We start from the raw sequence: 12,327 nt of genomic DNA, 5'->3' as shown, positions 1-12,327 counted from the left end.
GTTATTTCCCAAGTTTGGTAAAAAAAAAAATATATACTGTATATTAAAATGTACCAAGCAGTTATATAGGAATAATGTATTTTTTTTTCTTTTTGACAGTATTTTCATCTTGATTTTCATTTTACTTTTCAAGGTGTTCTAATTGTTTAATTAATCCATTATTTACTAATCAGTGGGTCTAATGCTAAAGTAGCAGCCTTTGATTATTCAGTGTTTTTGCCTGCGTGTCTGCTCTGTTTGATTTTAATTGTCATTAATAAGATACAGTGAAGGGGAAAAACTGCACAGAGAAAGGGCAAAAATATAATGAAATCAACAAAAGAGAGTTAAGCATTTAAATCCATAGAAAAAGCAGAAATAGTTCTAAATGTCTTATAAATGTAAAAATCACACTGCTGTGCTTTTCTGAATGTAGAATAAGAGAAACAAAATCCCAGCTAATTAAATGATACCAGTGCTATCAGGTGTTGTCACTGATTAGGAATCTGGTTGGAACAAAAACCTGCAGCCACAGTGGGTCACCAGGACCGAGTTTGGGAAACACTGCCCCAGACCATCATACGTCCTCCTTCATGTTTGACAGTTGGTGTCACACACTGAAGAACCATCCTGTCACCAACGCGACGGCGTACAAACACCCTGCATGATGAACGGAAGATTTCAAATTTGGATTCACCTGTCCATAAGAGTTTCTTCCAGTCTGCAATAATTAGTAATTAGTAATTAGGCAGAGTGGTGGCTCTGAGGTTAGGGATCTGCACTGGTAATTGGAAGGTTGCCGGTTCAAATCCTGTAAAATGCCAAAAGGGGCTCTGCTCTGTTGGGCCCTTGAGCAAGGCCCTTAACCTGCAATTGCTAAGCACTTTGAGTAGTGAGAAAAGCGCTATATAAATGCAAAAAAAAAAAATAATAATAATTCACAGCTGATATTTCAAGGCCCTATTTTGTCCTTTAAGGAATGGCTTTCTTTCTGCCACTTGCCCTGTCAAACTTTTAGCACAAAGTCTCCTCTTCCCAGTAGATGCTGAGATTTGCTTTTCTTGATCTGCACTGTTAATCTGTGCTTGAAGCTGTTGTACTATGAGATGCCCATCACATCAGCTGGTGACCCTCAAAAGCTTCGCTTGTGACTTTGGGTCTACCAGATCTCATCCTATCCGTTTCTTCCAGTTTCTAATTGCCTTTGGACTGTGTAGGACACCACAGTACTATGACACTTTATTATTATTTTTTTTTTTTTTTTGCAGTTTATCTGAATGAAAGGTCTACATGGTTAACGGCAATAATGCTCTGTCTCATGTCTTTTGTTAATTTCCATTTTCTTGTGATTATCACTGGAACGTTCAACATTGTTCATAACACCAAGTCAAGTAGTACTTTGGAGGATGTAGTAACACAATCTGTTCCCACTCCACTTTAAGGCAGGGTTTTTTTTAAGTAATCAACAAAAGTTGGGACACCTGTACAAATTGTTTGCTTTAATTTACAAGGCTTAATTTACTGTAATTGCTGCAGAGCATTAGTCAAGACCTGGGTTAACAACAGCTGCCACCAGTACTGTTAGCCAGCAGGGTGCTGGAAGACATTGGGCTACTGCTGGTGGAAGGAGAAGAAAAGGGAGGATGGCGTGCCCAGAGGCAAGAGGAGAGGAGGAAGGGTAGGAGAGTGGAAGTGAGGGTAGGAACTTTCAATGTTGGCAGTATGACTGGTAACGCACTCTGACAAAGTCAAACAGATTTGAATTTGTCTTAAGTCATGAAGCTTGTGTGTGTATGATAGCTGTCAACACTGTAGCATAGTGGTTAAGGCTTTGTACCTCAAAACCTAAGGGTGGAGGTTCAAATCCCACTACTAGCAGTGTGTGACTACTTCACCTGCCTCTGTGCCAATTTGAAAAACAAAAGAAATGTAGCCAGCTGTATCCCAAATGTTGGAAGTTGCCTTGTATAAAAGTATCAGATAAGTAATAATAACTATTGGTTGCTCAGCCAAAGTTATAATGCATACAAATCAGTCACAAGGCAAAAAGAAAAGGGTGTTTTGGACTGTGGAACATGTAGAGAGGCTTGTTTTACTGATGTCTCATGTGTGTTGTATCATGATAGACTCCAAAAAAGGACAAAGACTGGTGGAGATGGTGGTTTAGCTCATCATAGCTACAAAACATTTGCACAACCAACAGTGCTGTCTGGTAACATGTTGACTGGCTGTCAAAATGCAGTGAGTTCTCAATACTTTGGAAATTTGAAATGGTGTTGAGAAGTCATGAAGAGGTATTCTCATTCATCATTCTCTGTTATCCTAGTTGTGTATTCTGACATCCTCAAGGAGACAAGTTCCAGTGAGTACAGTTGCTAAGTTTCATATGCTCTCCAACTCAAAGTTCTGATGTTTGGCTCGTTTTGGCTATTATTCTCTTTGTATGTTTGCTGTCTTTTGACCATTTTAGTCTAAAATTGTTTTTGGTTTTGATACTTGCTTCAGTTTTCCAGATTTAGATTTTTCAATCTGTGGACGTTTTAATTCAATGATTCATTCTTTTGATTAACTCATGATTTATTGGTTATTTCTTGAAATGGTCTTTTTCACTTTGGAATTTCATAGTTGCATTCTGTAATTTGTGCTCCCCTGCATCCAACGGAGCCACTTGAGCTGGTTCTGGCATCTGATTAGGATGTCTTCTGGATGCTTCCCTGCAAAGGTGCTTCAGCCATGTCCAATCAGGAGGAGACCTCGGGACAGATCTAGGACGCACTGGAGAGATGACTAGCTGTCCTGGGAATGCCCCAAACTCCCTCAGTAGAAGTTTGAAGAGCTGGCTGGAATGTCTGGGTGTCTTTACTTAGACTGCGGCCACCACAACTTGGATAGGATAAGCAGGACAAAATGGAGGGATGGATTAATTTTTAAAAATTTACAAATGTAAATAAATTATTTAAGAAACTGTGTTGGGTAAGATTTTTGGATATTTTTTCACAGTGCCATTTAGGCAACATCACAATATCCACTTGTAACAAACTGTATTGGGTCAGCTTCCTCCAGAAAAACAACATCTATCAATTATGTTCTATATAAACCTTATGGTTTACTAACTTCTTTCAGTTCTATACAATGGCATTTTATTAACACTTGATCTTATGAGTTTAGACAATTCATGAATGGAGGGTTTTATTGTTACCTTGTTAACCTGCACTTGTTGTTTCTTTTGGCAAACATTTCATGATAGTGAATAAAACATTCTTTAAAATCTATATTTTTGTCCATTTGGAGGAGAATCTTCTCTCAGTGTAGGCTGATGAGTTCTCCCTTTTGCACCGTTGCCGGCCGTTTGTAATAAAGAGTTTCCGGCCGAGAAAGAAATCAAGATGTAGCGATGGGGGATGGGAAACTCTGTTAAAAGGTCAATAAATGCGACAGGCATGACGTCATGAAGAACGACGGAAACGGAAGCCGAGCGGCATCGCGTGTGTCTCAGCCGCGAACATTTAATTGGAAAGCCGAATTGAAAGACCTTCGTGTTATATAAAATCTACTAGACAAAAAAATGAAAAAGGCATTTGTCTATTGTTTAATTATGTCGGGCTCTAGATCTTGCGCCTGATTAGCGTGTCCTTGGCGATTTAAAGGTTCTCATGCAGTTGTAGCTGGCTTGACAGCTCTCCAAGCTACGCGACTGACAACACAGAAACTGAAGAAGAAATGATGCAGCAGCACTAGTGGTCACAGTCTTTAGTGACACGTACAGGTACGATCGAGACAGGCTGCATACTTGTTGTTTGCGGCGGCTAATAGTAACAGCTCTTTGATATGTTTTATTCTTTTCTCACTCCGCGATCTGTTTTTTATAATAAGGTCTTGATGGTCCATTGGGTACGAAGCGGCCCACTTGTGTATCATTTGGTGTCCTGGAGGCGGGAGACACAATCTTTAAGATCAATCCTTGTGATGTTTTCCAGTCCTTTGGTACTCAGTCCCTCGGTAGAAGTGCCCCCGTGCACCCTGGTGTTTCGCAGCATATGTTGTCTTTGGTTTATCCGACTCACGTCACTTTACTAGTGTTGCCAACTTGGCTGTTTTGTAGCTGTATGTAGCGACTTTTCATATTCCTTTGACGGCTTTATTTTGAAAAAGAGCCTAGTTATAAATCTAATGACATTTCAGTTGACGTAAGCGACTTTTCTTTCTCAAGCAGCTGACAGCAATTCATGTAACAACTGATTGCTCTGAAGTTCAACAGAGCGCGCTCTACCCGCAGTGTTTATTCTGAATCACGAATGACCCTGTGTTAGGATATAGCAGGTCGGAGAATGACTGACGAATGAGCTGCGCTTGCTCGAGGCAAACAGTGGCATTAAGCGCAACTGTTGATCCGCTCGGGGATGGGCGTTCTCTTTGTTTTAAACTTGAAAAGGCTTGCTAGGCTATGTTTTTCCACGTAGTTAAAAAATGAGCAATTTACTTCTTTCCCCCTTCTGCCATATCTACTTATTTTGCGTCAAGTAATTAATACAATTTATAATTCATTCTCAGATTTTAGACAACATACTGTACATAAGTGCCTTGAGCATGGGAAAGGCGCTATATAAATGTATTATTATATAGACTGATATACTTGTACACTGCACAGCAGCATTGGATGACAGTACGCAACATTTACACAATATTTACACAGACAAATATTTACGAAAAACAGATTACCAGATACTTAGGCATTTAGTTAATTTCGTTTCGTTTCGGAGTCATATGTTTGCTGTTTTTACACGTTGTGTCTAAATAGATAAAATACATATTTATTTATTTAAATAAATAAACACAACCCCTTCTATACGTTATAAAATGTAATTTTTAAAAAAATATGAAAAACCTTCCTTCTGCACTTTATACGAACTTTTGGCTCAGATTTCTTTGTACATAAATTACAGAAGGCATTGTTTCCAATAATTATCTATCCTGCTCTTTGTAGGTCATATTATTTGAATTAAAAATATTCAATAAATCTTATGAACTACTCATAATTTTTGATACAATTTTTTATTGAAAAAACAGATGAGACCAGGTTATTTGATCACAGTAATAGCTAAAACTCGTTTATTCTTGTTCTGACCTTTGAAAAACATTGAGTTAAAGTGTTGAAAAAAAGTTGTTTCCACTCAATTGTAACTGCAATTATTCTATTTCATCATTGGGTCATTTAATGACTCATAATATATTAAACTTATATATTAACATTGGTCTATAAAATTAATGTGTACATGTTTTATCTGAAAATGGTATTAATCAGTGGCCTAAAATTAATTTTACTATTCATCTGTTATATAATTTCAGGAAAGCTTAGTTTATGTGTTATATGTGTGCTGTTTTTTTTCCTCATCTAGTTTAGAATGCATCACTTGAGATATACATTATAGTTTGCATAGTTTACTGTCAAATAATGCAAAGAGTACGCGACACGTGTTTCGCCCTTATTTGGGCTCATCAGGCGTACACACTCCGAATGGCAGACCAATCACATGCGTTACCTTGTAGGTAACGCTCTATAAATACAATGTTTCATATTATTATTATTGTCACCCTTATGTTTTTTAATTTTCTCCATTTGTGAACTTTATGATAAGTTGCTGAATTGGTAAATATTTTATCTTCATTTTACAATGATGTAGCTTTTTTTTTTTTTTTTTTTTACACCAGCCTACAATGCAAAGATGGTTGAATAAAGTAGAACTTTCTTTCTTTCTTTCTTTCTTTCTTTCTTTCTTTCTTTCTTTCTTTCTTTCTTTCTTTCAACAAAGTTTGTGTCTTCCCATGTATTGACTTGATGATCTGCTAGCTCAATCCTATAGTTTAGGACCTGGTAATACATTTATCATTGGTTGAGGTAGTGTGCACTTTTTCTCTATTTAGACTTGTTTGGGAATTCTTATTTATGTATTTCTACTTAGTATATGCACCAGTTCCCCTAAACAATGCAGAATTTATGACTATCAAACCAAATAAATAAAATCTAGTCCAGCAGTCCATATTAAACAGGGTAAATTAAAGTAAATGTCTAACATGTACCCACATGTCGACAGGTACACACATTTTCAGACCCCTTAATCTGGTTCAGGGTAGCGGGGGAAACAAACCACAATTGGGGTTCACAAGTGTTCAGTCTGTGATGGATGTCTGTGGGGTTTTTATTTTCTTTTTTCTATAATTTACAACTGAAACAATGTGCTTCTGCTACTATTCATATGTAAAAAAAAAGTAGGCTTTTTATACCAACTGTATTGAATGACATTTTCTATATTTACTGTTAGTTAACTTTAATTTTACTACCTGTCTCGGTGAATATCATGAATTTACTGAACTTGGGAGATGGTTGTGTGGAAATTTCAGGCAGACAAGATAGGAAAGGTCTTTTGTTTTCTACTTGCATTATAGTTTGTCCTTTTATTGTTTCAGTTTTATACTGCACTGTAACATCATTTCCTCTTTAAAATGCTTTATGGTGGAGCATGCTTTTAAAGGTTCCGTATCTATCTTTTCTTATATATAAACGTCTATGTGTGGAAGTGTGTGAGTGTGTCTGTCTGTCTGTCTGGCCTGGAAGTGCAAGGCTACAGAATGAAGCTTAAAGAAAGCGACTCTGTCACAAAAGTGAAGCCACCACCGCTAATATAAAAACGAGACGAGCAAATCGGCAAAACGAAAACCACAGATGAGAGAGAAACTCGCTTAACTACTAATGCACAACCGATGTGATTGATTGAACTGCCAGAATCCATGGTTTGTAGGAGTCCAGGCTTTTTACAGCACAGGCTTACACAGCTAGTAGTTAATAAAACACAGCAAACTGATTGGTTAGTTTCTTTGGTGATGAATGCAAGACTCTTACAAGGAGGAGTAAAGGTGCATGCAGGCTTTACATGAATGTGCTCGAGAGAGGTAGTGCCGATGAAGAGATGTTTAGACATGCAGATATAGAGGAAAGGTGCTGAAGTTACACGTACGACAAGTGATAAGGAAATATTTTTAAATTATACTATTAATCTCCTGAACTTTCAGTCTCACTTGTAGGAGTTTCCTTAAATTTCTTCTCTATGCAACATTGCAGATCTAGTTGCTGTTTTTGTGTATTTTTCCTTGGCTGTTATCCTTAGGTCACAAAATATTCCTTTACACCAGGGGTCCCCAACTCCAGTCCTGGAGGGCTCAGTGGCTGCAGGTTTTTCATTCTAGCCCTTTTCTTAATCAGTGACCTGTTTTTGCTGCTAGTTAACTTAATTTGAATTAATTTTAATTGACTTGTTTTTTTAAGATTTGTTCTTTTGAATTTTTTTATTGTTCCTCTGAATTGCTTCATTTCTTTTCTTAAATGGCACCCAAACAGAAATTAAATGTGAAGTGAGTGAGCCAACAGAAGACCAACTAAGTCAGGGCTTCAAACAAAAAGATGAAATTCTTGTTGTTAATTAAACCCGTTCTTTAATTCCATGGCTTGTTGCTGCTCTCATTGTGCAATAGCAGACATTTCCAAAATTATTGATTTTTCTCTTTTCTAAGAGCACTGTTAATGTTTTATTGACCTGAGCAGATCAGCATTCCTGAGACCTTCATCTTTCTTTATTTTCAGATATTGTAGGATGGACACAGTTTGCTGCTCATGTTCTGGCTCATTTTGTAGGTCATTTATTGTTTGGCTGCTAATTAAGGAAAAAGAAAGAATTAAGGCACCTGAGTCTTCAAGAGCAAGTCAAATAAAATTAATTAGCAGCAAAAACAGCTTACTAATTAAGACAAGGGTTAGAATGAAAACCTGCAGCCAATGGTGCCCTCCAGGACCGGAGTTGAGGACCCCTGCTTTACACTATCTCCAATTTTTCCATCCAACTCTGATTCTCTGCCTGTGTTCCTTCTCTAGCCCTTATACTCCATTAAATCAGTGATCCTAAGTACTGAAAGGGGGTCCACTCCTTCCAACTATGTCTACTACCAGCTTTTCATTTCCATTCTTACCCTCCCCACTATAGTTGCAAGACATACTGAGTTTTGGTCTGCTTATTGTCATCCCATGCCCCTCTAGAACATCTCTCCTCTTTTCTAAATCTATTTGTAGTGCCCACCTTGTATCGGCAAAATAAGTATTGACCAAGGACCTTCTTTTTTCACTTCCTTTCTAATATCTGTGTACTGTACAGAATATAAATCTACCTATCCATGATTGACTCTCTAATTGACTGACAAGGAATATTTGACTTGATTCAAACACCCCTAAGAAGAACAGTTTTCACTAGTGGATCATTCTCATGGTCCAGTTACAGAAAAATCCAGTTTTACCAAAATGTTAATTTAGTTGGGAATCCATATTACTAACCAAGAATGCTAAACCGGATGATGGACGCAGGCACATCCGGCCATGGGCCGTAGCTGCAAAAAGACGTACTGCGCCGGCGCAACAAACAGTCCGCGAGTATTACTAACCGAGAATGCTAAACCGGATGATGGACGCATGCACATCCGGCCATGGGCCGTAGCTGCAAAAAGACGTACTGCGCCGGCGCAACAAACAGTCCGCGAGAGTCGGCTGAGGACCCGAGAAAGGCGGACAAAAGAGGGCGAGAGAGGCGGATGAGGGTCCGCGAGAGACGCAGGCGCAAAAAGAGTCCGACAAGAGCACAGAAAACAGGAGTGAGCACATACAGAAAGGAGTCACAAAAATGAGGCTCAACAAGCACCAAAATAAGGAAAAAAAACATTACAGAGTACTCAAACGAGGGGAAAGCACGAAACACATTGCACACGAAACTAAACACAACAAAAAAAAAAGAACAGACGAGCGCACAATAGCAAGGCACGACCATACCCCCCCCCCACCCTACAGGCACGGGACGGGACGGGACACACACCAAGAGGGGGATTCAACAAGCCCATGGAAGACCAAAAAAAAGAACACAAAACCACCCCACAGACCCTACAAGCAAGGGACGGGACACACACAAAGAGGGGGATTCAAACAAGACACAGGAACACAAAAAGAAACAAAACGCTCGCGCAACAACGATCCCCCCCACACATCCATAAGAAGTGACACCCAAAGCCACATATTCGAAAGTGAACGTCAGCACCTTCACACTAGGCAGCATAGGTGTCGGCATAGGTGTCAGCATAGGTGTATGTCCTTTCAATAAAGCACTATTAACCGTTCAACTGCAGAAAAGGATACATATTAACAGTGAGTGCGATCATCCTTATTACTTATCCATATTTCGCATGCTGAGAAAGAAACAAGTCATGAATACACGCTCACGGGTACAAAACGATTCGGAAAGGATAACGGGAACAAACACACGTACACGAAAGAAACAAGAAAATAGACGACGGCGCATAAAACGCGCTTCTGAAACACCGGGAGAGAAAATGTCAAGGATCGAAAAAAGGAAAGCACAAGTGACACCGTTACAGAGACGTGCCCAAATGGACAGACACAATGAACGTAGACGCATTCAGCGCGCGGGTCAAAATGCTGCATCGAAAGAAGCACGATTACAAACCGAAAGAGCTCGCGTGTCAGACATACAAAAAAGTGAGCGAAGAGACAGAATAAATGAACGGAGACGTGAACAACGCGCAAATGAACTGACAGAAAAAAAAAAAGCAAGACGCGAAAAGCTCAAATGACCGACATACAAAAACGGACAAGGCTCGATACAAACAATGCACGGCGTAGACTGAAACGGACTTTGCGCAAAGCCGAGGCGAATAAAAAAAAAGAAAAAAATAGCGCGTCACAAATAATGGACATGCAAAAAAAGGCAAGCAACCGCAAAAAGCAAAACATGCCCGTCGCGGTCATCAACGCCACGCACCTGTTAAACGCTTACGACAATTGGCTGAAAACGCCTTCAATAAGGAATCCACTATTGAGGAAAATTCATTGGGATTAATGAATGTCATTTGCAATCATTGTCATTCACTTAACTTCACAGAAGAAACAACTGGCAATACAAATAATGAATTTACACGTTGTTGTCAAAAAGGTCAGATTACACTGCCTCCTTTACATTCATATCCTGAATATCTAAAGAAGCTTCTAACTAACGATGTGCCTGAAAGTAAAAACTTTATGAACTGCATTAGATCCTACAATAGTTCATTTGCTTTTGCATCTACCGGAGTAAATATCAGGCCACCAAAAGGCAATGGCCCATACTGCTTTCGCATATGTGGACAAATATTGCATCGCACTGGAACAGTGCACCCTGAAACAAATCAACAACGCAAATATGCACAAATCTACATCCTAGATCCGGATGAGGCGATCTATCAACGCATGAACCTTCCTGAAAACAAACAATGCACAGAGCTTATAATGAGAAACATCACTCATGTCATAAACAATCACCCATTAGCTAAGTCTATAAAAATGCTACATGAAGTTGAAAAGGAGGCAAATACAAAAGCAAATGCAGAAGGTATAGCAGCAACTACAATTGCTTTGGTCTTGATAAAGGACAAAGAACAAGATCCAAGACGATACAATCTGCCCGACGTTAATGAAGTGGCAATTGTCTTTCAAAGTAAAGATGGTGAGCCTCCATTTCACAGATGTTCTACATTTACGTCCTGATAAAAACAACACACCTACATTCAAACGCATAGACATTTGCTTTCCGCTTCTTGATACTTTAACATACCCCATATTATTTCCAACTGGACAGGAAGGATGGAGTGCTACAATTTCAAGAATTAAAAAACAGCAGGCACAGAGACGATCACGTGTATCCATGAAAGAATATTTCTCCTACAGACTCTCAGTAAGGGACGACTTTAATCCATTACTCAATGCAGGAAAGCTGACTCAACAATACATCGTTGACGTTTATGTTAGAGCGGAATCAAATGATCTGCAGTGGATAAAAAACAACCAGCCTTCACTTAGAGCCGATAAATACAAATCGCTGCTGGACTACATTAATCGGGATGCTGACGTCCTGGAGCACCCGGCTGGAAAACCTGTTATTCTACCATCATCCTTTCAAGGCAGCCCACGCAATATGCAACAACATTACCAAGATGCCATGGCTATCGTAAGAAAATTTGGAAAACCAGATCTGTTTATCACTATGACCTGCAATCCTAAATGGACAGAAATTACAAATAATCTTAAGCCGTGGCAGAGAGTCGAACATCGTCCTGATTTAGTTGCAAGAGTCTTTAAACTTAAACTGAATAACCTCCTACAAGATATCAAACAAAAATCTCTATTTGGAACTGTCACAGCCATTATCCACGTTATCGAGTTTCAGAAGAGAGGTTTACCACACGCCCATATATTACTAATACTTGATGAGGATTCCAAAATACGCACTGAATCTGACATCGATAAAATAGTCAAAGCTGAAATTCCAGACCGTGACACCTCTCCACGCCTCTTTCAAATTGTTATAAAAAATATGATTCATTCACCATGTGGCGCTACAAATCCAAACAGTCCATGTATGCTTAATGGCAAATGTTCAAAAGGCTTCCCCAAAGACTTCCAAGACGTTACACTTGGTAATATAAATGGATACCCTAAATATAGAAGACGAAAGACAACTCAATTACAAATTCGTCCAGGTCATTCAATTGACAACAGCTGGGTCGTTCCATACAATCCTTATTTATGTTTACGCTACAACTGCCATATAAATGTGGAGATCTGCGCTACAGTAAAAAGCGTTAAATATCTATTCAAATACGTATACAAAGGACACGATTGTGCTAATGTCTCCATATCTGAAACAAATGATCACGATGAAACTCGAATGTATGTTGATTCACGGTACGTCAGTGCTCCGGAGGCCATTTGGAGAATATTTTGCTTTCCTATGCACCATCAGAGCCACACAATATGTCGCTTACCAGTTCATTTGGAGAACGAACAAACTGTCTGTTTTCATGCAGGTGATGAGGTACAAGCGGCAAAGAGAGCAGCCACAAAGGATACTAAACTAACCGCGTGGTTTAAACTCAATCAAAACGATCACAACGCTCAACGTTGGAAATATTGGGAAATTCCTCTTCACTATGTTTGGATTGACAATGGCAATTTCTGGAGAAAACGACATCACCACGGTGATAATGTCATAGGACGAATGTACACAGTCAGTATTAAAGAACCTGAAAGGTTTTACCTTCGATTACTTCTTCAACATGAAACCGGAGCTACATCATTTCACGACATTAGAACTGTACAAGATGGCTACACCATCAAACTCTGTCAGACATTCCAACAGGCGGTAAATGACAAAGGATATTTATTAGATGATACAATTTGGCAAAAAACTCTACACGATGCGATAT

The 12,327-nt window shown here is 39.0% G+C and overlaps 2 protein-coding genes across 3 annotated transcripts in view; both read left to right on the top strand.

Moving 5' to 3' along the window:
- The window catches only part of LOC114665934 (NACHT, LRR and PYD domains-containing protein 3-like), a 578,897-nt gene that overhangs the window by 408,482 nt on the left and 158,088 nt on the right, over window positions 1-12,327 (top strand). The gene's annotated exons all lie outside the window — the stretch shown is intronic.
- LOC114666352 (gastrula zinc finger protein XlCGF26.1-like) overlaps window positions 3,364-12,327 on the top strand; it is a 29,367-nt gene continuing 20,403 nt past the window's right edge. For both annotated transcript variants that reach the window (XM_028821187.2, XM_028821179.2), the window contains exon 1: window positions 3,364-3,745. The gene's annotated coding sequence lies outside the window, so the exon portion shown is untranslated. The remainder of the gene's footprint in view (window positions 3,746-12,327) is intronic.

The sequence above is a fragment of the Erpetoichthys calabaricus genome, chromosome 1 (assembly GCF_900747795.2).
Source record: "Erpetoichthys calabaricus chromosome 1, fErpCal1.3, whole genome shotgun sequence".
NCBI classification, from domain to species: Eukaryota; Metazoa; Chordata; class Cladistia; order Polypteriformes; family Polypteridae; genus Erpetoichthys; species Erpetoichthys calabaricus.
Note: the sequence above shows the minus strand (reverse complement) of the source record. Positions and strands in the feature narration are given on the sequence as shown.